This window comes from Phyllostomus discolor, chromosome 5, assembly GCF_004126475.2.
Source record: "Phyllostomus discolor isolate MPI-MPIP mPhyDis1 chromosome 5, mPhyDis1.pri.v3, whole genome shotgun sequence".
In the NCBI taxonomy this organism is placed as follows: domain Eukaryota; kingdom Metazoa; phylum Chordata; class Mammalia; order Chiroptera; family Phyllostomidae; genus Phyllostomus; species Phyllostomus discolor.
Genome location: NC_040907.2, coordinates 142,427,322 through 142,455,195, shown reverse-complemented (window position 1 = coordinate 142,455,195; position 27,874 = coordinate 142,427,322). Strand labels below are relative to the sequence as shown.

At 42.2% G+C, this 27,874-nt stretch overlaps 1 protein-coding gene across 1 annotated transcript in view; it reads left to right on the top strand.

Annotated features, from left to right (window-relative positions):
* Positions 1 to 27,874, top strand: part of SGMS1 (sphingomyelin synthase 1) — a 286,000-nt gene that overhangs the window by 13,119 nt on the left and 245,007 nt on the right. Inside the window, exon 2 of the mRNA XM_028511456.2 lies at positions 23,704 to 23,799. The gene's annotated coding sequence lies outside the window, so the exon portion shown is untranslated. The remainder of the gene's footprint in view (positions 1 to 23,703; positions 23,800 to 27,874) is intronic.

The window sequence follows — 27,874 nt, the reverse complement described above, 5'->3', positions numbered from 1 at the left end:
GGTGTAGAAAACAGACCTCAAGAACACCATCCCTGCCCTGGCTGGTGTGGCTCATTTGGTTGGAGCATTGTCTGTAAACTGAAAGTTCGGGGGCTCAATTCCTATGTGGCTGGTTTGTGGGTTTGGTCCCTGGGCCTCCGGGGAGAGGCAAATGGTCAAAGTTTCTCTCTCACATTGATGTTTCTCTTCCTCTCACCCCTCTCCCACCCTCCATCTAGGATCAGGTGGGGAGTGCGGAAGGGGACACCTGTCTTAGTGGTAGCAGGAACCAGGGAAGATAGGTAGGGGAGATAAAGAGCAGCTGATGGGATGCCGGAAACACCTTATCCTCCTCATCTGAAAAGGGGCTGGGGGTGCGGATGTTCCTGAGGCCCAAAGACAAAGGCAGGCTGGTGGCTGGTGGAGGTCCTCAGGAGAGGGGAGCTGCCGGGCCTGCATCTGGAGGACCAGCCATGGTACCGAAAGGGTTTTGGAAAAGAAACACCCTGCGTGGGAGAATTCATGCCTTCAGCCCCAGCCACGCTGCCCTGGTAACCTGAGAGGGAGCAAGTGAGACTCTTTTGGGGGGACTGGCTTTTTTCATGTGAAGTGGGAGTGATAAGTACACTCTCGGTGTTGTCAAGTGAGAGCCCTGGGCATGTGCCCATGGTAGTGCAGGGCAGTGTTCCACAGCTGTTGAGATGACCTTGGGCAGTGGCGGTGGAGGGTGACCCGGAGAGTCTCTGTCTGGGGACGAGGGAGTGCTTGTTCCCTCTCTGGTCACTCAGAAAGGTGCTGACTGTTCCTTGACTAGATGCACCAAGAGTGAGCCTTGGAGTTAGTGCACTGGAACTGTCCATCTGTACCCAACTTTGTGTCCATGGGTTGTTGAAATTTTCACCTAGTTCTTTCTCTTGTGTTTCTACCTGATCCCAGAGCTTGTCCCTGTCTCCCCTGGCTGGTACTTCACGCTCCTCACCATCAGATCCCAGGTGCATGGAACATCTCGTGTGTGCCTTGGCTCTTGTGGAAATCTCTTTGAGATGGCCTCAGTCTGTTGCCTAAACCTTTCAAACCTTTGGGACCAGCAGCTTTGGCTTGGACGAGACTGAGAACCAATTGGTACAGGTGTGAACCAATCAAAGGCTTCGCCTGCATGGTGTTTTCCTGGTAATGCATCAGACACAATAATCAAGTCAATGAGTGTGTAGCATGCCGGGTGGTCAGGAGGCAGAGCCTTCACCTGTGCTTCCCAAGGGCTCTGCCACCCCTTCAACCCATTCACAAGGTCAGCAATTTGGCATTTGCTTCACTGCTGGCATTAGAGCAGTGACACCTGAGTTACTTAGGAATGCTCTACAAAGTTACCAGCAGTTGTGCTGGGCAGTGTTCCAAGTTTCCACACGGCCCTGAACATGGCGGGCTTTCTCCCTCTTTGATTTTAGAGACAGAGACAGGGCAGTGAGAACACTTAGGAGTTTCTCAAGCCTCCCCGTGCCCATTTGTTCAAAGGTGTTATCAGAGGCCCAGGAGTTCTTATCAGGGTTCTTGGAAGGGTTTCATGAAGCCACTGAAATCAAATTTGTCATTATAGGTGGGTGCATTTTGGGGGGGAGAGAGTGTTTAAAGCTTTCATTTAATTCACTTGGAAGATATCTGAAAGTGGATAAAAAGTTAAAATTGTGCCATTGAGGGTCTCTATTGCTGCCTTTCCCCTTTTCAGGGGAACTAATGAGAAGCGTCTGCCTAATGGCAAGAGGCAGACACACACGGAGCCTTATTGCAGCTACAGGGGACTTGATGTTTCTGTGACACATGGCTGGAGCAGGCTATGCAGGAAATACGAGAAGCAGAACGACTGAGTTGGCAGCATGGAAGACCAGCTAACTTAGTAGGAGAAAGGACGGAGAGGCAGGTGATTGTGATGCTGCCCTGTGGTTTTGTCCTTTATTAAAGCCAGAAAAGGAGGCTGAGCTTTGGGAGGAGAGCAGAAGACCACTGGAGCAGATGCTGCTTCTCAGGTTTCTGGGTCTGATGGGCGCCAGAAATAGGTCTGGAGAGGACAGTTTAGGACTTTGGTTGTTGATGCCAGAGGCACCTGTTCTAGGAGATTCTTCTGCTTGAGAAGTCCACAGTAGTTTACCTAAATACTAACATTCGTGTCAGTTGTCCTTCATGGCAAGGGTATGGAGGGTCACTTTTCAGAGGGATGGCACAGATACTTACACACTATTCGATCCAGCAGTTCTGCTTCTGGGAGTTTATTTTAAGCAATAATGAAAACCATTATTTATCCCAGAGCTGTTTATCATAGTGAAAAGTTGGAAATGTAAATCCAGCAATAAGGGATTAATTAAATGATGTATGTCTGCACAGTGGAATACCAGGCAACACTTAAAAATAATATCTAGAAGAGTACTTGTATAGAAAATTCTTCTAAAAATATCATGTGCAAAAGATATGTAATGCTTTTGTTATTAAAAAAACAAAACTATTCAGGACATACTGGTTGAGTGGCTACTATGAGCCAGGCACCTCGCCGGGGACATAGCGATGCACTAGGCAGGCATGGTTCCTGCTCTCAACAAGCTTAGAGTCTGTGAGGGAGGCAGTCAGGCCATACTGACTCCCTCATAAAAAGTTTGACAGATACTCATAGGAGGACTCCAAGAAGAACAACTGCTTAACAGGCAGTTCAACCTTCTGTGAAGCCCACGCAGGTCTCTCTGCATACCTGCTGGTAAGCTACATCCCTGACCTGGAAGTACTGATGTTCAGAAGCCTGGAGTCAGTCACCAAGGTGTCTTACTGATAATGCCCCGCTGTTGAGCCGTCTCCCTGCAGCCTCCCTGAACCTTCTCCCAGCACAGTGCAAGACTGTGGGTGGGAAGGGCTGGTGGTGGGGTACAGTTGTTTTAGGAGTGGGGATATTCCTGCCTGCGTTCTGGCTTCTGGTCTTTGTGAGGTGGTTGTCACAGCCTTGTCACCTGCTCCCCTAGACTTGCCTCTTGTTGTTCACTGTCACCTCTCTCGGGCCTCACGTTGTTCTGAATCTTGGGCCTCTAACTTACTTTGTCTGCGGTGTTCGCAGCCATGTGGAGTGGTGCTTTATTCTTAGAAGTCACCTGGTTTAAATCCCTTTTTGGAGCCTGGCAAGGCCTGCACTGGAATCTGTGTGTTCTGATCTTCTATGGGCATCTTTTCCACTAGGCAACAGCCGTGGCCTCTCCCAGTCACCATAGGCATGGCTCTTCCAGGCAGATCTGCCTTAGAAACTAGTAGGCATTTCAAATAGGTGACCTCCCAAAGTTGCAATAAAGGTTAATTCCTTCAAAGGCAAAGCAGATTTCTTGAGGTAGGAGAAATTGACGACTCTCTTTGGTAGTGTGGCTGCTTGTTACGGTATTGAGATAAGTAGAAATGCTGTTGACACCGTTTGGCAAGTTTGTGAAAGTGTCATGTACTCTGCTATTGTCGGTGAGCCTCTGCTGTGTGCCAGGCTGTGCCAAGACCTCAGGGTCCGAAGAGGAAGGGGTTGTGGGGCTCTGCTCCCAAGAACTACACTCCAGAAAGGCCAGAGGAGAGATGGACCAGTGTGTTTGAATGCCGTCCGTACTAGTGACTGGGACTCAAGGAATTTTGGCTGAAATGTTCATGGAGGCATTTGCTGGCGAGACAGGTTTGAGCTGGACATTGACAAGGGAGAGGATGGTCTGGGGCACCACTGACACCAGCATCTGCGAATGGCTGTTCTTGGAGTTGGCAGTGGACTGACCGTTCAAAGCTGTTCTGCGCTTGCCTTTTAACTTCAGTTTGGTTTTTCTTTTAGAAAAACTTTTACCCACTTCCTCTCTTACTCTTTCCCCCCTGCCTTTCTCCCCAACTACTCTTCCTCTGTTTAGAAAATATACAGGCAAAAATAATACCATTCATAATCTTAATGTCCATAGGAAACCATGATTATTTTGGTACATATCCCTCCAGTTTTTTTTTGTGTAAATAGTGGAAGTGTACCAAATAAACATTTTGACCAAATGCTGAAAGAGGGAATGTGAAAAGGAATAGGATAGCCAAAGCTAAATCTTCCTGTCCTAGAATCGATTTCTGGGATTCAAGTGTAAATCTGAAATGTTACAAAAATTACTGTAGTGTTATGATTAACATCATAATAGTCAGTGTTTGGAATTGTAGTACAGGAGCTTAATTTTTTGGCTTGGACGATCAGTGCAGTGAACATTGGTGACCCTGGGTAGATACTGACCTTCAGCTGCGGTGGAGGAGGAAGGAGCAAGGCTCTTATTTATTTCTTTTAGTTTTGGAATTATTATTTTGGCTAGCTATCAATATGAAGCACTGTACGTGGTAGTTTGTCTCCAGCTTGTTAAGCTTTTGTCAAATAGCTACTGGCTTCTCTCTTTAACTCCTGGAACTAAAGATTTCCTTGGTGATGACGGTGCCGTTTCATTAAAGTTGCCCCTCACCCCAGCTTTGTGCAGTGCTTGAATGAGGATACATCTGAATAATCTGAGAAAGAGAAGTGAGGTCGTGGCCAGTATACACATTTTTTTCCTGGAACTTTTGCATGCGATTGCTGCTTCACACAGCCAGTTGAGAGAAAAACGAGTCCTTAAGCCTTGGCTCTGAAGTGTGGCAGTGGAGCAGCGTAATTGGTTTTCAAGATAACAAAGCCATGTTCCAAATCTCCATCTGCATCTCGGCTTTCAGTGCCTGCTCACCAGTTTCAGCACATGCCCTGGAGAAGAATGACGGAAGGAACTTGAGGGATGTGATATGTGAGAAATGCCTGCTCTCTCAAGGCATCTTGGCTTCTAATAATCAGCCACTTTCCCCAAGTAACCGTTGGTTGTTAGCATGTTCTTTTGACAGTGTGAGTAAGTGTGCTATGTCATGCCGTTATCTGCAAAGTACAGTATTAGAGTTTTCTTTTATTGAGGCCACCTTTTCAAATATGTAATAACCAGCCATCCATCCCACCTCTGAACATCTTATATTAGGTACATGACAAAACCCCTGGGGTGTCACATAGGGCTGTTACCCATGGGAGTCTTTGTGGGGAGAAGATTTTTATTCAGTGATACATCTGGAATGCTCACCAGTTTTTGGAAATGAATCTTCAGCTATTACCAGTAAATATTTGAGGAATGTGCCTTGTGTGATTGCTGACATTATGTGGATACAGCGCGGTCATTGATCATGCACCAATTCGAGGATGCCAGAAATGACGTTTCAAGAAGGCATGTTCTTTGGTCTTTTGGATTGAAACCAATGATCACATTTTGGTCAAGTTTTGAAACTGAAGACAGTTTTGGTGGATTCTCAAATATACCTAGAAATATGCATTTTATTTATATAAATTTAAAATATAATATTTCTAAGATATTACTGAAAATGTCTTAAACCTAATCTTTTAAAAAATAAATTTTTATTTCTTTTAATTAGTAAACTATATATAACATAAAACTTATCATTTTAATCAGTTTTAAGAGTACAATTCAGTGGCATTGAGTACATTCACATCGTTGTGCAGCCACGACCTTCATCCATCTTCCGAATTCTTTCATCATCTCAAGCTGAAACTTTATACCCATTAAATAACTTTTCATTTCCCCTTTCCCTAGTCCTGGCAACCAACCATTCTACTTTGTCTATGAATTTGACAATTCTAGGCCTTATGTAAGTGGAATCATAGAGTATTTGCCCTTTTGTGTCCGGCATATTTCACTTAGCATACTGCTTTCCAGGTTCATCCATCTTGTAGCATGTATCCTTTCTTTTTTAAGGCTTAATGATCTTCCATTGCATGTATATACCACATTTTATTCACTCATTCATTGGTGGACACTTGGGTTGCTTCTGCCTTTTGGCTATTGTGAATAACACTGCTATAAGTCTGTTCAAGTCAGACATCTTTAAACAGGCTTTTAAAATAATAACAAATATGTCTTGTGATCAGTTTTATTAGAGGGCCATCATATCCAACTTTGGTCAAGGAAATGCATCCTTACTGACATGAAAACATCCAAGCACTTCCAACGGCATTCAGCTGAAAGCGTTAGTATTTGCCTGAGGTCAAGAAAGCAGTTTCGCAGTACATCAGAGCAGTGTCACCAGTGAACTTGGCAGCAGCCTTGAGTGAGGCCTGTCAGGGTTCTTGGAAAACAGCCTGGTGTTTTTATAGCTTTTGCTTTCATATCTCTTGCCTGTCAGTACTTCAAGAGGGAAAATTTGGCAATAGTGTCAGTCTTAGCTGGTGAAATTCTCATCAGAATTCTTTCTGGACATGCAGATATGACTGACTGACCTTGTCTCACTGAGGCAGTGAAGAAATTTCTGTTTGGAAGGGGAGCTGAGGCTCTGGGCTGCACGCTGTGTGCACGCAGCAAGCACTCTTGATTTAAACTTGTCTCTTCCTCCAAACCTCTGTGCTGGAAGAGGCCTGATGGAGAATATAGAACAACACATTCTCCACAGACTCCTCTTGGTGGTCCACTGGCTGTGTACACAGTCACCTGCAGTGTCATGATTTAGGTAGTTTTTGCGGTGATGTGGGAAATTGAAGTTAGCCTCCTGTCTTGTGGTAAGAGAAGCAAAATGTTTTGTACTTTTATAGCCTGGATAAGAATTAGGTATGATTAACCATGGCTTCAACAATGCCGGTGAGGTCTGTTTATACCACCCATGTTTTCTAAAAGCATGTAACGTATCTGAAGAGCGAGGCCTTCTGTGGGTTTACTGACAGACAGCATTGTGAATTCACTTTTATATTAAAAGTCTGTTTTCTTGCTGTGTGATCTGTTTTGTTTAATCATCTTCTGGCATTTGTCTTGGTCTTTTTACTGATAGGTGTGTGTATGCATGTGTGTGTATGTGTGTATATGTAGAGTTCTGATTTAAATAGGTGACCTCTAGAACAAAATAATGTACGTGTTTGATACTTAGTCATATAATTTACATATTTAGTTAATCACTTTCTGGCAATCAGTCAAATATTCTGTTTCAAAGAATAATTGTAATACTGCCTGAATAAATTTTTTGGTTTAACATGCAAGATATAATCAGAGATGCATCTCTGGAAAAAAGATAATTGGGATATTTTTGTACTATTAAAATTTAGAGTGTAGCTCACTAACCTGGCACTGCATCAGCTTTCTTGGCAAACGACTTCAGGCTTACGGCTCAAGTCTGTTTTAAGATAAGTGTCTGGTGGTTGACTGGAAGTGTGATTTTGAAGGCGCAGCACCTGCTGCGTTGTAGCCCTCTGGTTCTGCTTGCGTTGTAGGAGGTGGTGTTGAGAGCCTGGTAGCGATGCAGGGTCCTGCCTGGGTGCCCCCTGACGGACCAGTGGCACCCGGTGCTGTGTCTTTACTGCTGCTGGGTGTGTTAGGGCAAGGTAAGTCTCACTCTGGAGGAGATTTTGATCAAAAGAGGAACATGAGCAAAGTCTCCAGACCATTTATAATCAGTGTTTGTATCTTCCATCTTCTTCTTATTGGATTCTGCCCTGACCTCTCTGCTGAGATTGCTAAAACGACTTTACTTCTGACCCTACGGCATTGAATGCTTCTTCCTCCTCCACCTCCTCCTTTACTGTCCTGAAACACCCCTCTTTTATTTTCCTTTTCCCTCTTTGAATCTTTTTTTAAAGTTTTTTTCTTAAATGATTTTATTTATTTATTTTTAGAAAGAGGGGAAGGAAAGGATAAAGAGAGGGAGAGAAACATCAATGCATGGTTGCATTTCGAGGGTCCCCTACTGGGAACCTGGCCTGCAACCCAGGCATGTGCCCTGGCTGGAAATCAAATCAGTGACCCTTTGGTTCATAGGCTGGTGCTCCGTCCACTGAGCTACACCAGCCAGGGACCTCTTTGAATCTTTGAGGCTTTCTGCACCTCTGGTCCTTTTACCTTCTCAGTGATTTCTTCTTTGACCCCGTCCCTGGCAGTTCTGTGTGATTCATACATGTGAATGTATGAGGTTCAGCTCTCAGCCAGGCATGTGCAGCTGGGCAGGTGCAGGCTCAGGCAGGGGGAGCAGTCCCCTTTCTCTGAGGCAGGGTGGTGGAGGAATGGGGGTCCAGCTGGTAGAGTGCTGTGATTATGTTGTTTGGTTTGACTCAAAAAGTTCCTGCTGTCTAAGAGGTATGGTCAGAGACGTGTTGGCCCCTTAGACATAGACCGTGAGGGGAAAGTGATGGAGAAAGTGCAGGAAGCTTCTGTGCCCAGAGCCCTGTATTTTAGGAATAAACTCTAGGGGTCAGAAATATTGATGTATAGATTAAATCTGACTTTTCTCATCTGTACTTCATTTTCTTATCTATACTTCATTTCTAGAATAGTTAACATGGATCCCATTAGAACAAATAATGACATTTATTTCAAGGGTTAGGCTTTTCTTAATTTTTGAAAATTCAGTAAATAATAAAATCTCAACCTGCCCACATACACTCTTGTTTTCCCATTGCTCACTCTGCATGTAGAAGACAAATTACCCTTGCAGTGACAAATGTTTAAAGGTAAGTAGTATTAGAAATTGACTGTAAGAATTCATTTCTCACAGATTTGTTGCGAACTGCATCTTTAAGGTCCTTTCAAAAGTTATGCCTGTTCAGTTTAAAATAGTTAATGTGAGATTTCTTTTCTGACTGTAGGGAATTGTACAGTTTAGTTTTCTTTACCACTCAGTTTTCTTTATTGCCTTGAGTTAACATTTGGAGGTAGTATTTCTGCTATTCTATATCTCAAGACTGTGATTTCTTGTTTTCCTTTTTTTCCAATTTATTTAACTGTCTGCTGGATGTTTTCTTTATCAGATTCACTTATTTGTGGAGCCCAGAAGTGTCTAAAGAATGAGAGATGGACTATCAGGTATCGGCAGGCATACGTTACAGTGTACTGAAAATGCAAACAAGGCTTTTGACTCTTGGCAGAGTCGGGTTTGGGTGTCCTGCTCTGCCAGTCTCTGGGAATGGGATGCTGATCAAATTACTCGAGTTGTTTGAATCTGAATTTCCTCATTTGTAAAATGGGGTTAATAGTGCTCATCTTTCAGATTTGTTATGGGATCACATCTGTAAATCCCCAGCACACTGTAAGTAGAGAATAGACAGTAGTGGTCATTACTAGGGCTTCCTTTCCTAAGGCTGAACTATCATAGAAAGTGGCTATGTTTTCCTGTAGTTTTCATTTTATTGTTTGCCATTGCAGAGGATCTGGAGATGAGAGGCAGATGAGGAAAGTCTAGACTGACCAAGCATCTCATTTTACTGTTTGGTTGAATTTATATGGCCCAAATTAGTGCATTTCCGCCACACACACAATTAGTGCATTTCTCTTGATTGCTTTTTCAGCTAGCTGTAGAGCATGATGTTAAAAACATAACAGACTAAAATAAGATTTTCTCTCTCTACAACCTTTGCAACTGAATCAGTTTGACTAGTGAATTGTATCCCCAAGGAGTAAGGCTTTACCTTTGTTTGTTCTCATTTTATTATGAAAATATTTTAATTAGAAAAATATAGAAAATATTATAATGAACATATATACCCAGCGTCTGGTTTTATCAAATATTTTGTGTGTTTGAGGGATGTATGTGTGTGTGTGTGTGTGTGTGTATTTTAAATATCCTGTCTCCACTGGACTCTGAGTTCAGGGATCTTGCCGTCTGGTTCACTGCTCTGTCATGCCTTGGACAGTGCTTGTATCCTTCTCCAGTGGCCTTCTCCTCCCTTCTTCCCAGAACTAAACTATCATGGGAAGCAAGCCATTGAGGTGGCAGAAGTATTATACTAAGTTCATCCAATGATACAAATATGAATTAAGTAAGGGCTGCCCTCAAGGAACTTTTAATAACATGATATAAGGTAAGTTAATGAATTCAGAAGTAGCTCCTATAAAAACCACAATATTTTCTCTGCATTTGCCGAGCCACAGTGGCTGGTTATCAGAAGTTGCTGATGGATTGAACTTGAAGAAGCAGAGATGGAAAAGGGTTTTGTAGGGTACCAAGACAGCTGATCCAAACCTTAGCAGTGGAAATCCTGTTTCAAGGGACTGAAACTAGGTAGTTCAGGGTGGCCGGACTCTGTTCTCAGAAGGAAGTCATAAAAGAAGAGTACATTGGCCAGAGAACAAGACTATTGAGCTATTATTACTGGGTTGGCCAAAAAGTTCATTTTGTTTTTTTCTATAAGATGGCTCTAGTAGCACTTAGTTGTCTTTTAACTTCATTTGAAACAATTTTGCTAGATTGTATTGTGACAGCTGACATATCAGTGTGCATTAAAAAAAAAAACATTAAAATCAGAGAGACTGCCGGTAAAGATGGTGGCATAGATAAACACAGCTCGCTTCCTTGTACAACATCAGAATTACAACTAAAATATAGAATAACCATCACTCAGAACTGTCAGAAACCAAATTGAATAGAAGTCTGACAACTACAGAATTAAAGAAACTACATTCATCCAGACTGGTAGGAGGGGCAGAAACATGGAGTGGGCTGGTCTCACATCCATTTGTGGTGGATAAAAATTCTGGAGGGATATCTTGGGAGCCAGGAGTCCCAGCCCCAAACCAGATCCCCCAGCTAAGAGTTCCAGTGCCAGGAAGATAAATCCCAATAACTTTTGGCTGCAAAACCCAGCAGGGATTGAGTTGGTGGAAGAAACTTCTAGAGTCCCAAGAAGTTCCTCTGAAAAACCCACACACAGATTTGTTCAGACTCATTTCCTCTGAGCTCCAGCAGTGGGGTAGCAGCATGAAAGGCACAATTGACATATGGGGAGGAACCGAAATGTCAGGCACCAAGGTGGGAGCTAGGGGACAGCTTTCTCCCAGACAGAAAGGTGGGCAGAGGCCATTGTCCCTTTTTCTGAGCCTTCCTGCAACAGAGCTACAGAACCAGCATGTGGGGGCCATAACTGAGACTCCATCAACCTGGCTAACATTGTTTGCCCTGCCCTGGAGATCCCCTGAGACTCTGTCCCACCCAACTTATGAGCCCACTCAAGTTGTTAACTGTGACTTTTCTGTATGAATGGCTTGTCTGGCTCATGCCTCAAACTTCCTAAATCCTCTCAAACAAGCAACAGCCAGCTGCAGTAAGCCCCTAGCCCCCATACCTCTTGGTAAGTGGCCCAGGTGAGGCACCAGCAACACAGCCTATATCCACAGCTTGGTTTTTCTGGTATTCCCTAAGCCAGCACAAGTAGTATCCATCTCTGATTGCTTTATAGTTCATGCAGTGTGACCCTAGGCAGAACACAGGTTGAGGCTGACCTTGGTCTCTGCACTGCCCAGGAAACTCCAGAGACTGTGTACCCAGGGGATAGCTACAGACCATGTCAGAACACCACCACCCTGCCCATGCACAGCTGATCCTCTATGGAGGGCAGAGGTTGCTGGTCAGTAGTTCCAACCAATCCTTATAGCTGGCTGACCTGGGTAAACCCCTCCCATTGACCTGCCAACAGCAATCAAGGCTCAAGTACAAGAGGAGGGTGTATTCAGCTCACACGAAGGGCGTACCTTGAGTACCCAGCTTGGATGATAGGAGAGGCAGTGTCACTGGACCCTACAGGGCCTATTATATTAGGCCATGCTACCAAGACAGGGGAGTCACAGCATTTCTACCTAATACATAGAAACAAACATGGGGAGGCTGCCAAAATGAAGAGATTAGAAATATGGCCCAAATGAAAGAACAGATCAAAACTCCAGAAAAAGAAGTAAACAAAATGGAGATAAGCAATCTATCAGGTGCAGAGTTCAGAACACTGGTTATAAGGATACTCAGAGGAACTTAATGAGCACCTCGACAACATAAAAAGATCCAGACCAAAATGAAGTATACACTAATTGAAATAAAGAACAATTTAAAGGGAAACAATGGTAGAGTTGATGAAGCCAAGAATCAAATCAATGACTTGGAACATAAGGAACCAAAACCAAACAATCAGAACAGCAAGAAGAAAAAAGAAAAAAATGAGGATAGTGTAAGCAGCCTTTGGGACAACTTCAAGTGTTCCAACATTTGCATCATACGGGTGCCAGAAGGAGAAGAGAAAGAGCAAGAAATTGGAAATCTATTTGAAAAAATATGGAAGAAAACTTCCATAATTTGGTGAAGGAAATAGATATGCAAGTCCAGGAAGCATAGAGTCCCAAACAAGATGGATGCAAAGAGGCCCACTCCAAGACATATCTTAATTAAAATGCCAAAAGTTAAAGATAAGGAGAGAATCTTAAAAGCAGCAAGAGAAAAACAGTTAGTTACCTACAGCAGAGTTCCTATACGTGATTGGCAAGAAATACTGAAAATCATGAAAAACAGGGACCTATAGCGGAGATCACTCTACCCAGCAAAGCTATCATTTAGAATTGAAGGGCAGATAAAGAGCTTCTCAGACAAGAAAAAAACAAAGGAGTTCATCATCACCAAACCATTATTATATGAAATGTTAAAGGGTCTTACTTAAAAAAAATAAGATCAAAATTATGAACAATAAAATGGCAATATATACATATCTATTAACAATTGAATCTAAAAAGCAAACTAAGTAAACAAGAACAGAGACAGAATCAATGATATGAAGAGCATTTGAGGGAGTGGGGTGTACTGGGTGGAGGGAAGCAATGGGGGAAATATTGGGATAACTATAATAGAATAATCAATAAAATATAATTAAAAATAAAAAGTAAAAGTAAAGAAAAATTGGTGAATTTTTGTGTAGTTATTTTAATACTGAAGATGAAAGAATATATGCAATATTTTCAGTGTATTATGCTTTATTACTTCAAGAAAGGTAAAAACACAACTAAAACACAAATAAAGATTTGTGCAGTGTATGGAGAAGGTGCTGTGACTGACTGAATATGTGAAAGTGGTTTGCAAAGTTTCATGTTGGAGGTTTCTCGCTGGATGATGATTGATGCTCCACGGTTGGGTAGACCTATAGAAGTTGATAGCAATCAAATCGAGACAGTAATTGAGAACAATACATGTTTTACCTCATGAGAGATAGCCAATATACTCAAAATAACCCAATCAATAAAGTTATTGGTGAAAATGAAAAATGTATCTTTTATTTGACAGAAAAAACTAAAGGAAATCTTTGGCCAACCCAATACATATTACAAATAGCACTAGGCCCTTAATGGAGCAATATAGCATACTAGATGAAAATCTGATCTTCTAGAAGCATACCATCCTGGATTAGAGTTTAGTTCTCTTTTTGTCTGGCTGTGTTGGCCTGGAGTAAGCCACTTACCCTGTTGCATGTGAAGGCCATTCTCACTTTGGCTACTGAGAAGTTAAGAGCATAGAAGTGAGTTCTTGTTTAGACATTCCATTCTAAGAGGTCCTCTTGCCTGTGGGAGTTCAGAATAGTCAGCTAAATGATGAGGAATGTGGTATTTTAGTTGGTCACAAATGTACAGTGTAACTTGCTATAATGAAGTCATGTACAAAGTGACACAGTACAGCATGAATTCATCTTGTGTGTCCAATGTGCACTTTTTCTAGTATCTTGTAAAAGACCATCCTCTTCTCAGTCATTGTGACAGAGAGAACCAGGGACTCATCCACAGCTCCTTGTCCTCTCTTCCTGTATCCTTCCAGTCATCAAAGTAAAGTCATTTTCTTTATTGTCTCTTGCATTTATCTCCATTCTTAAGCTCTTATCACTTCCTGCCTGGATTTCTATATAGCTGTCCAATTCTGGCCTGTGTTCGTTCCATTCTCCTAGCTGTTGACACAGTCCTTTTCCTGAACTGCAAGGGTGGTCATGTTAGCCCTGTTGAAAAAGTCCGTGGTTTCCATTGCCCCTAATGGAAAGCCAGAGTGCCTGAGCTGAATCTCCATCATTTGTTTCTTGTCATCCCTCTCACCCACCCTTCCCCTCCCATGTTGGTTTTTGCTTCCATGACTTTTACTTGCTTAGAATGCTTTGTCCTTGCCTCATTCATCTAATTTATTCTCATCTTTTAAGACTCGACTAGAGCATCACCTCCTCTGTGAAAGGAGCATCATTGTCCTAACCCACCCAGCCGTCTGGCAGGTGTTTCCCCTGTGCCTGCCTGGATAATTCCCAGCACGCAGGGTTGTGACTGGCTACTTAGCTGTCTCCAGACTGAACACGCTTAAGAGGCTTCTTCTATTTTTTTTAATCTCATTCTTTTTGGTGCCTAGCATGGTGTCTGACACATAGGATGCTCTCAGAAAAGATTAGCAGAAAATAAATGGATGAGAAAACACTTTTTTTATCTTCTGAAATCAGAAGGGCAGACACATTTCTCTCTCACCACATTTCTGTCTGTATCCATTCTAGCATCTGCTCAACAGCCCAGCTGTGGTTGAAGAGAAACACATGGCTGACTTGAAAGAAGCAGTTGTATATGACTGTATGTATTTGAAATATACTGTCCCCCCACTCACCCCATACAGAATAGCAATCATGACATCTTGTGTTTGTCTTTTCATTTGTATTCTCCTTAAATGCCTCCATAGACGTTGTCTCATCTGGCACAGGGCACTGGGGGCCTGAGTGCTAGATGGGAGCATGATTATCTCCATTTTACAGATGCAGAATTGGAGATAAGGAGTGAGGAAATTTGCCCAGAGTGAGTGAGTTGTTAATGGTAAAGTGAGCAAGGGTTGAGCTGAAGTTGTCTGCTCTTTCTCCTCTTTTATAACCAGGTTATATCATGTTGATGTTTTTACATTTAATCATCAAAAAAGGAAACTGGCAGAAGTGGTGTTGGAAAAATTTTCTATTAACTTTAATTGCAGGTATCAAATTGGCACCGATGGTCATAGGTGCCAATTCAATGCCAACAAGAATTCCCCAGTTGGGGTGTGTTGAAGGAAGCTTTATTTAGTGCAAACAGCTTAATTGAGGTACAGCCTGGCTGTACAACAGCATGGCTATGGAGCAGCATGGTTGTGAGGCAGCCCTGGGGTGAGGCCCTCCCTGGCTAGACAGTTCAGTTCAGTTCTGCTCTGCTTTGTGACGCTCTGCTCTGCCTGCTCCGCTCTGCTCCAGGTGCTCTTCTCTGGCCTGGCAAGATGTTTTGGGTGTTTTATCTTTGGTGTTTAGCTCTGACTCCAGGATCAGAAAAATGCAATCTTCTGTCTTTGGTGGAAAAGGAAAGGGCACACTCAGAACCAGAGAGGAGCTGACTTACATAGGCAGAAGTCCCCGTCCATGGTCCCTGATTGGTCAGTCCATCCTCATGCAAATGAGGACTCTAGATTGTTGCAAGTTGATTGGTCCAAAAGGCACTGTCCAGATTTGTCGGAATGCAGTTACCGTCACTGGCCAGTGAAGGCACCCATGGGGCTATAACTGCGAAGTTTTGATTGGATGGGGAACCTCAATCCTATTGGTTGAAATGGGATTCCGGGAATTCCTTTGTAAGGGTTGGCTCAGATGGCAGAAACAAAGGACAGGTTTCTCCCTGAAGTGTGATTTGCATGAGAGACCCAGGTTTAGAAATGGCTACGAGGATCTTTTTTTAAATTTGAGCACAGTTAGCCACCCGGAGTCTTTCTTGGTAGGTATCATCTTTCTCAGAGTCCACAGAAGTGCACTTTAGAACTGTTAATTTCCCTAATGTTCCTTCAGCTCTGGTTAAATGCTCAGAGTGGTGTGTCTCACTGGGTTCCTTTAGCTGAAAGTGTTGAAGCTCATTAAGTGGTGTTCTGGGGCATGCTCTGTACAGAGGTGAAGGATGTGTCACATTTTGATTCGTCAGTTTGGGAATATTATTGACTTCAAGCTATTTTTCTGCCTCACACACTAATAAGATGACGATAAAATCTTAATCCTTAAGTTGTATTCTTTATATTCTATTAAATCTTTTAAATATAAAATGTCTGTTTCCATTCTAGAATTCTGGAGTCTTTGCATAAATGGCTCACTGGCACTTAACAGTCATATTCTTAATTTCCAGTAAATTCTAAATTTTGAAAATTGCAGCCTCCGATGTAGGCTATTGCAGGAAAACCACACTTACATGTTTTATTAAATTCTAGGCTTCTAACAGCAAAGATGAAAGCAGAGTGAGATTGAAAATACAAGGGCAAAACAATTAGGACACAAGATATATTCAGACAGCATGCAAAGATTGATGGTAGGTTTTCTATTACTTTTGTGGGCAGTCACTCACTCTCTTGATCTCTGAAACATCTGTACACTCGTTTGTTTTAATATTAAAAAAATTACAGTTGACATAAAATATATCAGTTTCAGGTGTACAGCATGGTGACGAGACATTTATATAACATATGAGGTGATCACCCCAATCAGCCCAGTGCCCACCGACACCGCACAGAGTTATCACAGTAGTACTGACTCTATTCCCTGTGCTGTACTCTACATCCCTGTGGCTGTTTCATAACTGCCGATTTGTGCTTTTTAATCCCTTCCCCTTTCTCACCCATCCCTCTAAAGTCCATCTCATCTGGCAACTATCAGTTTGTTCTCTGTATCTATTAGTTTGTTTCAGTTTTGTTTCTTTATTTTGTTTTTGAGATTCCACATATAAGTGAAATCATATGGTATTTGTCTTTTTCTGTCTGACTTATTTCACTCAGTATAATACCCTTCAGGTCCATCCATGTTACCACAAATGACAAGATTTTATTTTTTTTTTTTATGACCAAGTAATATTTCATTGTATAGATGTACCACATCTTCTTTATTCATTCCTCTACTAATGGACACTTGGGCTGCTTCCATATCTTGGCTATTGTAAATAATGCTGCAATGAACATAGGGGTACGTATGTCTTTTAAATTAGTGTTTTGAGTTTCTTCAGATAAATGCCCAGAAGTGGAATTCTGTCATAATGCTAGTCTTGTTCATTTGTCTTGACTTTTTCAGCATTTGATGCTCGAATTTTTCTAACCCTTCACCCCCTGCCCCAATGAAACTGATATTTTCTTGGTTTCTGTTATGCAAGAAGGTGATGATCTGAGTCTTCTCCTGTCTTTTTCCTGCTATTGGCTGCTTCAGCCACCATCACTCTACTATCCACACATGTCAAGGATTTTCACTTTATTTTGTTTGCTGATGGCATTTGTGAGGATGCATAGCTATTTTTCCACATCAGGGTATTTCTACTTGTTTGTTCTGCTGTCTTCCTATACTCAATAGCTTAAAAGCAAATTGTCTTCAGAATGTTTGTAGTAGAAAGAACATTCCAGATCATTTGCTTCACTGCCTCATTTTAGAATTAGCTAAACTAGTGCTCGGGAGGGGGGAATGATGTAGCTTGTGTAATTTCATGCAGTCATCATTTGGTGAAATCAGGCTGCAAATCAAGTTTCCTGACCCTCTGCACCTCTCAGAGCCTCTGTGTGCTCCACACAATGACTCTTCTTGGTCTCCCGTAACATCGTTGTTTCCTCAGCAAGGAACTTCAGAGCTACTGGACCCTCACATGTCACCTCCTTCCTTTGTACAAATGTCAACTTCCATTCACCAAGACCTACCAATTTTTTCCATGATTTTAAAATTTTATTCTTTGATGATTTAAAAAATTTACCAATAAAAAATTTCAATTTTTTGAGCATATAGTTCTGTGAGTTTTACCCCGTGCATTGATGCATATAATCACCACTATAAACAGCATATGCAACAGTCACCCTTCAAATTCCCCAGTGCTGCCTCTTGGTAGCGAAACCCTCCCCCACCTTGAACTCCTGGCAACACTGATCTTCTCTCTGTCACTATGGGCCTACTTTTCCCAGAATATCATGTAAGTAGGATTATTGAGACTGTACCCTTTTGAGATAGCTTCTTTCATTTTGCATAACGTACTTGGATTCATCCATGTTGTGTGTGTCTGTAATTTGTCCCTTTTTATTACTAAATAATAGTCCACTGTATGGATGTACTACAGTTCGTTTGTCCATTCATCATCGCATTCCCACCAGCAGTGTGTGAGTGTCCTGGTTACCCTGCATCTTTGCCATAAATTATACTGCCAATTTTTAAAATTTAGCCATTCTGGTAGGTGTGAAATAGTAGTATCTCTTTGTGATTTTAATTTGCATTTCCTTAATGATTAATAATGTTGATCATCTTTTCAATTCCTTGTTGCCATTCTTCTGCCTGTTATGTATATTTGTATATCTTCTATTCATTATGATGCTTGCTATACCCATTGTCATTATAATAACCCTGTTCCAGGTGGTTATTGTACCTAGCTTTGTATATCCACATTGTTGCCCATGTACCACAGTGTATCTAGAGGTCAAGGCATGGAACTAGGAACTTTATATACTTTCCTACTTTGCGCCAGGTCCCTTTTATGTGTTAGTCTATTAAATCCTCACAACAACCCTTTGAAATGAAGGAAAGCCCATTTTACATGGTGATAGAAGGAGACTTGACTTGGGATGCTGAACACACAATATAATATACAGATGATGTATGAGTATTATAGAATCGTATCCCTGAAACCTGTATAATTTTATTAACCAGTATCACCTCAATAAGTCCAATAATTTTTTTTAAAAGACAGCCCCGTTTTACAGATGAGAACATGTGGAGAGGCCATTTGACCTGCCCAGTGTAACCCCATAAGGAGGTGGTGTTGAGCCCTGGTTTTCCAACTGTGCCAGCCGGTCTTATTGACACCCACTCCATCTCTGCTTGTCACGAAGGTGTGGCAGCTGCCACCCACTGCTCATCCAGGATGCTGCCCAGCACACCTTCTCCTGATATGGCATCTGTTTCCTTCAGGGGGGCTTTTCTGGGACCTAAGGTCAAATTCACTACCACAAAGCCTGGGATTAGGTAATTTTATTTTGTCTAGGAGGCCCACGGTAGAAACAGCATGAGATTTGAAGTCAGAGACAAGGTTCAAGTGGTATTTCTACCTTTTTATGTTATTGCCTATATGATTTTGGTCAAATACTTAAACTTCCAGAGCCTAAGTTTCTTCAACTATGAAATGGGATTAACACAGGTAGGGAGAGACGAGGGGAAGATTAGAAATAATGCAACAGAGCACTTAATAAGTGTTTGGCACATTGTGGATGCTTAGTAACTGGTAGCTATTAAATAATTGTCACTATTGAAGGGCCTTCTGGCTGGTCTTGGGGGCTGGAAAAGCTAAGATTATGGATTCTGGAGTAAACCTCCTGGGTTCACATTCTTGTTCTACCACGGATCAGCTGTGTGTGTACGCACAACTTAATTACTTTCTGTGCTCCAGTTTTTGCCATCGGTGAAAAGGGTGCAGTAATAGTCCCTGACTCATGAGGATAAATGATTGTAAAGAGACAAATAAGAACTATCAAGAGAGTGAGTTGAAATGACCTCATATTGGTGGTCTAGTGCCATTATTGTTTTCAGTGACATGAAATGAACCTCCTTTGAAATTGACAGTAATCTTCTCCTCTTTCTGCTCCAGTTAAGAATTCCTCATTTTTTGTATTTAATGCCAACACAAATGTTGATATTGTTTCTACTCGAAATACAGATAAATTATCATAAAAATTACTGTTGCCATTTAAGAAATTGAATTAACTACTCTAAAAGAACTTTTTTTGTGTGTGTACAGAGAATACACAAGTATTTTTTGTAGAATTACTACACATAAAATTAGGTATCGTAAATAAAAATCTCATGTTATAGGAGAATATGTAAAAAAACACAACCATCTTTCTATAAAAAACAAAACAAAACAAAACCCTGTGATTTTATTGAAATGATTTGGCTATCCTGCTTCAATCTAGAATTGGGCTGGTTTGCATATGAACTAAATTTATCCTCCTCTGAGATGACAGCAATAAGATGGGACCATGTGTGTGAGTCCACCAGGAGGAAAGCTGTGAATTTAACGTGGGTCTATAAATCCAATCTGACTTATCCCCGTGGGCCGTGTGTGGTGCTGGCCAGGTCTGTATCATCACTCTGAAGTCTGCGCCGATGTCCTGTGACTAATACACTGCAGCTGTCCTGGTCACCACTTTGGAGTACTATTTATTTGCAGTAGTGATGCTGCAAATAGGAAAAACTTTCTCTTTTGTTGGTTGAAAGCTTTTGCAAAACAGGCATGGCTTTTATTGGGAGACAGACAAGAAATGTGGCTTAAGAGTTGGTTGTACACAACCACTTTCAAAAATAGTTTGACATTCCTTAGGAGAGTTGAACTTTGCAATCCCAAGTCCAGCTCCCCTCTGCTAGGTATGTGCCTTGGAGAAACTGGCTGGGTTCTCTGGGTGAGGAGCACTAGGCTGTAAATGGCAGCATTATTCATACAGCAAAAAGCGGAAAACTCCCCAGATGATCCTCAACAGTAGAAGAGAGCAGTAAATTGTGTATATGTTCATACAATGAGAAATATATATAGTGGGGGAAAATCTACTCCAGCCATGAGTCAACAGGGATGAATCTAAAAATCTTAAGAGGCAAGTCTTAAAAGAACACATACAGTTTGTTTCGTTTATATGAGACTTACAACCAGGCAACATACATCAATGTGTTGAGAATACCTATGTGGTAAAACCATAAAGAGGAGCAAAGGAATAATTAACTCAGAATTCAGGCTGGTGTTTATCTGTGCGGGAAGGCAGCCTACGGTGAGGGGGAGTAGAAGGCGAGAGAGGGAGGGGCACTTGGGTCTTGCAAACAAACAAACAAACAAACCAAACCAAACCAAACCCAAGCCCCGGCACCATCGACTGGGTATTCAGTACATGGGCTTTATTTTGTCATTCTTTAATCTGACATGTGGTTATCACTATATAACATTACCTCAAAACCTAGCAGCTGAAAACGGTGATAAACATCTGTGGCTTCACAGCTTCTGCGTAGGTCAGGAAGTCAGGAACAGCTTAGCTCGGTGGCTCTAACTTGGCGTCTTGCATGGCATTGCAGTCAAGATAGCAGCTGAAGCAGCCACGACCTGAGGCTTGACTGGGCTGGAGGATCTGCGGCTCTTCAGAGGGCTAACTAACTCGCTTGGCTCTTTGAGGAGGTTTCAGTTCTTCAGCATGTGGGCTTGTCTTTAGAGCACCTGAGTGCCTGGCATGGGAGCCAGCTTTCCTCCTGAGAGAGTGAGAGGAGGCTGCTCACTCTCTCTAGCCTTTGGAGTCACACTCCATCATTTCCCTGGCATCGTATTGGTTATGCACACCAGCCCTGTTCGTTGTGGGAGAGGAACATGAATACTGGAGGCAGGATCGTTGAGTCCATCTTGGAGGCGGGCTGCCATGGTTATGCACTTTTTAATGTAATATATTTTACAATAAAATGTTTACATTTTATTCTCACCTGAGGACTTTTTTTTTCATTGCTCTTAGAGAGAAAGGGAGAGAGAGAAACGTGGATGAGAGAAACATTGATTGGCTGCCCCCTGTATGTGCCAGATAGGGGATCGAACCCGCAACCTAGGTATGTGCCCTGAGTAGGAATCAAACCACAACCTTTGGGTTACAGATTACTGCTCCAATCAACTGAGCCACACCAGCCAGAGCATAACAAAAAATTTTTAGAGACAAACTAAATTGGTGACCTTACTTTTTTTTAGTAATGATGCAGCCATCCACATAAATGAAAATTACAGGAAGTGCTGAATGTTTTACCGGTCGGGAGGGGGTTGAAGAAAAGTCACTGATGTAAGCTAGGTAACTGAGTGGCAGGAGCCTGCCCGATAGGAGTGTGCTTGGGCCGATGAAGCAGGCAGGAAACGTGGTAGAGGGAGGAGATTCAGTCACACTTACAGGAGGGGGTGCGGTGTAGAGATGGGATTATGTGGGCCTACCCTTCAGTTTACCTGACCTAGATCTGACAGAAGTCTTTGATTCCTGATTTTGAAGAGAATTCTGCAGACCAAGGGCCATTGGTAGCTTTCTGGGCTTGCCGTGATATAAAATTCCTACCAACTTCACATGTTCCCCCTAGACCATGTTTAATGAAAAAGGAGAGTCCATCCCTCATCCCCTCCCCCGACATGTAATGGTACAGCTGGAAATGAACTAGGAAAGTAAGAATTAGAGTTTGAGCTTAAAAATTCATGAAATGATGGCATTCTACTCCATAATGCATATTTGTTTTAATATTAACAACTTTTAAATTACTGATTCATTTCCTTATCCTCACTAAAACTTGGAGTAAAATTGATGTTTCCAAAGGTACATCATGTTTTTCCCTGGTTTTGTGTAGCTCCTGGCATGATGTCTTGGCGAGTGCCACTGGGGTCTAAGTGCTCAGCTTGTGAGTCACGTCCTATCTCCTTTGTGGGTTGTGTTGTCTTTGTAAAGAGGTGTCCCAGGCTACAGGTGAGGAGGCAGCTTGGAGAGGTTCTCTGGGTTTTTACTCAAGGTAACGATAGAGGAGACAGAGCTGAAAGCCAGGTGCAAGGGTTCCTGGTTACCTTTCCCCAGGCTTTTGTTCGCCAGTACCTTCCCAGGTTCAGGTTAGAACACTGATACCTCTAAGCCTCGGTGCTTGCAGAATTTCTGTGACCAGCAAGCAGATGAAAGACCACTTTAGACCATTATATAGGGACACTAGATTCTCCCCACCTGTAGTTTTTTTTTAATGCTGCCTCCATCTTTATTGTGGAGCAGTGTCTGTGCCATTATATCATATTGTATTTTGCATTGTACAAAAACAAATGGGAAGTCCTCAACAGCAAATTATTGCATTTTGTTGTGGCAAAAGTAAAAATCTCAAAGACAAGGCAAAGACAAGGGTGCCATGTGATGCTGGTTTTACTTCCATTGGCCAACAGTGTGCTTTCTTGAGGAAGAAGGGGGAAAATGGACATATATATATGTGTATATGTACATATGTGTGTGCATATGTTTGTGTATATATGCATATATACGTATATACACATACAAACTGCAGCACCCTCCATCTCCCAGTGGCAGGTGAATGTGTTGTTTGGCCGTTTTGCTTTGAGGTCGGACTTTAGGAGAGTATCGTGTTGGGGGGTGGGGCAGAGAGAAGGGGTGGGAATAACCTCCGTGGTGAGACAAGCCCTGAACTTAGGGTCGGGAGACCTAAGCTGGAGTTTCATCTCAGGTGTTTTCTGTTCGAATGCTCTTGTCGTACATCATCTCTGACGCTTAGCCAGCCGCCTCCTCTGGGAAATGGAATCAGTAAACTCTGCTCACCTCACAGGGTAATCGGGGGAGGATCTATTATTATCATAGATAATGCCCAAATGTGAGGTGTGGTGGAGGCAGCAGCAAATATGACTAGCAGACCGTGGCACCACTGTGCCCCATAGCATGTGCTGTTGTTGAGTGTGGTAGTAGATAGGGTCCAAATACCTCTCCCTGAAAGGGCTCCAGAGGATCAGCAGTTCTGGTGTGGTTCTGTGTGTGTCCGTGGATGCCTTCTCGGTGTGGTCTCAGAAATCCAAAGTCAGAGCGGAGCTCTGGTTCTTGAAGCTCCAGTTTTTGTTTGAGTGGAAGTTTGGGCTAGTCACTGGCTGAAATTGATGTGAATTAAAAGAAACAGGAATTCCTTTGTTCCAGAAGTTCGTTCCCAGGGGGGTGATCCTCACATTCAGTGATGGGATCATTCTTTTCTCTTTTTTCCTTCCTTAAAAAAGAAATAGTTGTAGCAGTGTTTTAATCTAGAGACTTGTCTTATGTTGAGAACATTTTTTCAAGTGAAGCAGCGTTAACTTAATACAAATCTTTGGTGATAACATGTTGTTTTGCTTTTTCTTTCAGGGTGAGGGCAGCATGAATGACCCCTGAGTGTGCCTTTGGGCACATTTCGCCGTTAGTTTTTGATTAGGAGAAAGAAGACAGCCATCCACTCGAAAGGTGAGTAAACATTTCGATGCAACTTTTTATTATAAAAATTTTCAGACACACTAAAGAGTTAAAGGAATGTTCAGGAATTCCTGTGTATCCACTACCTACATTTAACAATTGGCATTTTGCCACATTGTGTTTGTGTGTGTGTACAGATTTGTATATTTTCCTGCCGAAACATTCAAGTTACAGATATCATGACATTTTATCCTAAATTCTTGGGGATGCAGCTCCTAAAAATGATGTTCTTCTTTGAGAGCCATTTTAGAACATTCATAAACTATGCGACCCATAATACTCAAACATAGTTATAATTTCCTATTAAAAGATAGAATTTTGAATTTATGCTCCTTATTAGCTGGTGTAAATAAAGTCAAATTTAATGAAATGTTTAAGCGGTGGTTCATTTAATGGACAGATGGGCAGTATTAATTTGCTCTGAGAAACATCTGAGTGTCAACGATTGGAATTTGTGTGATACACGGTGCCTGTGTAGGAGGGGACACCACACTTTCTTCTGTCCTCGTAACCTGCCTGCTCCCTCACTGTGACCAGCGTTTGCCGTTAGGTCATTGGGTCTGGTTATCACTCCTGCGTCTTCCCGGTCAGCATGCACAAGCAGACCAGTCATTGGGAGCTGTGTGCTCAAAGGTCTTACTTGATTTTTTAACCTGAAATTATTAGAAGAATGTGTAAAGAATATGAGTGGTAATGTCAAGTTGAGGTTACTATATTAAAATCCACATTAAAGTGATTCAAAATGATTCTCAGCCCATAATTTGACTACCTGAATTGAAACTTTACATAAAATCTTAAAGATGTGTTCAGCTGTGATTGTAATTGTATACTATTATACATTATGGCCTATTACATAATCAGTTATTAGAACTCTGTGGGTCTTGCAGAATGGCTGTCAGCTGTTCTACATTCTAATCTTAGTTGCATTTTATTTATGGTGTCTTCCTCAAGTGGTCCCTGAGTATCTAAGCATTTCTTCACAGATGTTTATAAACGAGGCTTGCCCCTTTAGAGCATTATTTTAAAGAAGTCCTTTGAAGGGAGCCATTTCGGGCAGCAGAGGCTTCTTGTGTTCTTGTTTCTCATGTGGAACAAAGAGTCAGTGACAGCAGGGAAGTTTCTTCCAAAGACACTGGCGTTCGGAAGGAGCAGTGACAGAGCTTCCCGCAGGCAGCACAGAGTGGTCTGGTTTGCTGTTTTGCTCCCTGGCCTCCATCTGGTCATACTTTGAAAAGAGGAGGCGGAGCTGAATGGGCCTCCATATGGGGCCGGTGGCCTGAAGGACAGTCGAAGGGAAGGCAAGTGGGGCCCTGCATGTGAGGTCTTCAACTGGCTCTCTGGCCCGGGACCACTGAGTTATGGGGTAATGATATATTGTTTCATTTTCTATTGAAATAGAACATACATACAAAAAATACACATATTATAAGTGTACAGCTTAACATAATTCCACAAACTGCACTCATTCATGTAACTGGCACCCAGATCAAGAAACAAAACATTACCACCACAGCCTCATGCCGCCTCCTAGACGCTAGACACTGCCCCACTCCCTGGGTAGCTGCTCTCTTGAATTCTAGTAGCATACATTCCTTTTGCTGTTTCTCTCTCTCTCTCTCTAATACGTAACGCAGATTGTACTTTTTGTGTCTGGCTTTTCTCATTTAACAATGTATTAGAGAGATTCTGCCATATTGTTGCATGTAGTTATAGATTATTCATTTTTATTGCTATTGAGCATTCCATCACATGGGAATACAACAGCTTGTTCATTCTATTAGATGCAGGTAATTTTTTTGTGTTTACCCACCCAGAGTACCCTCTGGCAGAAATGAAGATTAAACAAGGTTTTATCCTCATTATGGCTACTGTGGAGGTGGTCCCAGGTGGTCCCAGGTGGTCCTACCTTTGCCCACTTCTGCTGTGAGATGAAGGAGGAATCCAGGCTGCAGAGAGAAGATTGAGACACAGTTGGGCAATGTGTGGTTTTTCAGTCCGGTGGTGGCTCCCGCTGCTGCCCCTGTGACTGACCACGTCCCTGCTGGCCCTTCCTCTTTTCTGCTCTTATCACTCTTGTATGGCCCCTTTGTGGAGACCATGAAGAACACATCACCTAATAGGCAACTGATGAATATTTAAAGTTCATTAGGTGTTGAAATTAGGTGTTAGATGAAAGGCAGAAAATTAAAACTCATGGGCTTGCTTTTAAGGAGCCTGTGCTGCGGTTATGTATTCACAGGGATACGGGCCCCATCCCTGGAAACCACCTGTAGTGCCGAATTCAGGAAGTAAGTTCAGAGGCTCGCAGGGGCCAAGACTGTAACGTGACAGAAATTTGCTGGGTTAGGAAGGAGTGATGGGCACTGGGGAAAATGAGAATATACGCTTTGCCCAGTTTTTGACTCAACAAAACATGTCTGGCTGAATTTAGCAAGTTCACCAATTTCTGACTTCTAGGGAATAGAGTGTTCATTGTAAGAAAGTGGTTTCCTTGGGGTTTGAATGTTTTTGTGTATTATGGATGATTTTATAAATAAAGTCTTATTCAAACACAGTCATGCTCATTTGTTTATGTATTATCTGTGTCCACTTTGGTGCTCTAACAGCTGAGCTGTTTAGTTGTGAGAGAGAGAGACCAGGGTTGAGTAGTGAGTAACCACATGACCCATAATACCTAAAATATTTACCATCTGTTCCTTCACAAAAAAGCCTGCCAACTCCTGCTTTACTTCGTAAAAGCAAGGACATAGTAATAGGTACCCCTGTAGTTATAACATAGTCTGAACCTACTCATTTTAGTGTTAATACCTTTATTTATTCAACAAATATTTACAGAGTGCCTATTGTATGTAAGGCATAAAACAGTGAAAGGTAGATATGATTCTTGCCCTTGAAGAATTTATAAGAGGCTCCTATGAACTCAAAGTTCCATTCTGAAATTGTGCTTTCTATGAATCAAAAGTGTAATATGGAAATTGAATTACCAAACTCTCAATTTTAAACTAACATTTTGGCTGTATTTATTAATTTTAGAAATATGATTAATACTTATCTATATAAGCTAGTGGTTATCTCAGTTATAAGGTGTAGGTACTATGGATACATAGAAATGACTGTAATTAAAAGTCCTAATTGTTTACATGTGGTAACACCAGACTGGGAGCTAGCATGTTTGGATAGGGCTGTGAGCTTTGAGGTGCTTACCAAAGCAAGTCAACAGACTCCCAATCTTAGGCTATGTTTTTGTTTGTTTATTTATTTACTTACTTATTTATGTCTTCAAATTATGAGAGAAAGTTTATTTAGCCAGTTACAGAAGCCATAGAAGTGAGCCAGCTGGGCTGTGTAGGCCCAGGAAACAAGTTACAGAAGCAGAAGAAGGGCCTTTGGGGCTCAGCAGAAGGAAGGCCAAGGAAAGTCCCCTGGAGGGCGGGGAAGAGGAGGAGGGAGGGAAAGGCTTGGGGTGAGCTCCTGAGACGGAAAGGCGGCCTTAGGCTAATTTAATGATAAATCATAAACCTCAACAGAAAGAATAGCACACAAAGTAATAAAGTATTGAATGTAGCCTAACAAATGACTCTTTGTTGATATGCTTATCTGTTCACTTACTTGAGGTCATAAAAATTTGTTTCCTTTTTTTTAAATCCTCACTTGAGGATCCTGCTTGAGGACATGTTCACTGATTTTTTGAGAGGGAGGAAGGAGGTGGGGGGAGAGAGAGAAGACACAGAAGACAGACGCATCAGTGGGTTGCCTCCTGTGCGTGCCCTAACGAGGGATCAAACCCACAACATTGTGGTGTACAGAAGGGTGCTCCAACAGACTGAGTGAGCCTCATGGCCAAGGCTGTTTGTTCCTGAAAGGAGCCCATGGAGGGGTTATAATGAACATAGAGCTGGTTTTAAGTGTCATTTTAACTCACTATTTTCATGTACGCTCGTATATGTTCTATGGGCGGACACTCAGGTGCTTGCCCCTTCACCGTCCCCAGACTGTCTGTGGACAGATAAAAAGAAAACGCAGTTGGCCTAGCTCAGTAAACCGTCATAAGCCAAAACGGCTGCAT